The following is a 1625-nucleotide window of genomic DNA, read 5'->3' as shown; positions in this document are numbered from 1 at the left end:
TATCTACATACATCTTATAAGAGTATAATTAATATGTATAATATCAGTTAAAATAAGTGCTTCAACATAGTTAACATTGAAGGAAAGTTGATTGTCAAGTTCCAAAACAAACCATGCAATATATTAGACGTTAAGTACTTTGTCAGGCTTAATATCTGTAGATACCCCCAAAGCTTTTTTCTTATTTAAAAGACGACCTTAACCTAAAGTATTCTTTAATGTTTAAATAAAGCCTTATAAGTTTGTCTGTTTTGCACATCCTCCTATCAGGCACTAAACTGTTTTATTGTAGAGATCACTTACAGTATCTTCTTGATATTTTCTATTCTATATTATTTATATCATTGACCTTCCACTTTCCCACTATATTAAGAGTATGTACTCTTAATATTGAAATGTTTTCATCAAATATAACACATTCAAAAGTGCTTTACAAAAATGAAAGACATTAAGAAAAAGGCATTTTAAAACAGTCAATAAAAAGCAACCCAATCTACCTGCATTGCAATTACTCTAAATGTGTAATAACGTGCTTTAACCAGCAGGAGGTGCGGGTTAAAAAGCTGTCAAGTTTACAGTGTTAACAAAATAAAATATACTGCTGTTTCTGGTTTAGTTTACGACGGATATATTCTGTTATTGTTTTGATATTTGTAACACAAAAGCGATGTAAAAAACCCACAGCAACACAGAAAAGATGGTCTTAACATGACCCAGCGGTCTAGTAGTTAATAAAAAACAATAATATCAAAACAAATTATTACTACTAACTTTATTGTGAAATTAAAATAGAACGGTAAAAGAATAGTTTCCGGTCTATTCTGAGGCCCGATCTCTGTAGATAAATAAAGAACTACGACAGATGTGTAATGTTTAATGCAGCCAAACCATTCATTACAATGCATTCATGTGATGACTTTCAAAGAGTAAAGCAAGCACTGCTGAATAAAGTATGATTTTATCTTTTACGAAACGTTTTTTTCATTGGAATGCAGTTGGAGGTCAACCAATCACAGAGCTTGAGGCAAAGCGGAACAATAGCTGAGGATTCTGGGTAGTGTAGTGTCTTCTACCATCCACACACTCCGAAAACATATTTGTTTCTCCGAATCGAAAGGGGAAAATACAAAAGCATTGTACACAATTTAAACCAATCAATGTTGTGTAATTAACAAGGATAATCTGGTGTTTTTGAGTTGATGAGTAGTGCAGATATCACTGTAAATAAAATCAATGGACAGTAAGGAGAATACTTACTTCCGGGTGTAAAATGCTCTGTTATCCAATGGGAATGGACGCTCAGCTCTTTGGGTCCGTAATACAATAAAGGGGACATGATCAAATAGGAATATAATTATCTTTTAAATAACGTTAACTAAAGGGAACAATCTCTTTGACACAGCTGAAGCTCTGGCCTTCTTTAAAAACGAACTAATTTAATAAAAATCACAGTTGTATTACACACAATGCATTGTTTTTTGAGAACAAACATTGGTGAATAATGCACCATAATACATTCTGACGAAAAATAAAAATTATTATGAATACAAATAAAATTAAAGCTGCAAGCAGCGTTGAGCGGGTCTTCGACGCTCCGCAGGCTGTTGTCCGCACGTCGAGGTGTG

The sequence above is a fragment of the Trematomus bernacchii genome, unplaced genomic scaffold, assembly GCF_902827165.1.
Source record: "Trematomus bernacchii unplaced genomic scaffold, fTreBer1.1, whole genome shotgun sequence".
In the NCBI taxonomy this organism is placed as follows: Eukaryota; Metazoa; Chordata; class Actinopteri; order Perciformes; family Nototheniidae; genus Trematomus; species Trematomus bernacchii.
This window is presented reverse-complemented; position numbering follows the sequence as displayed.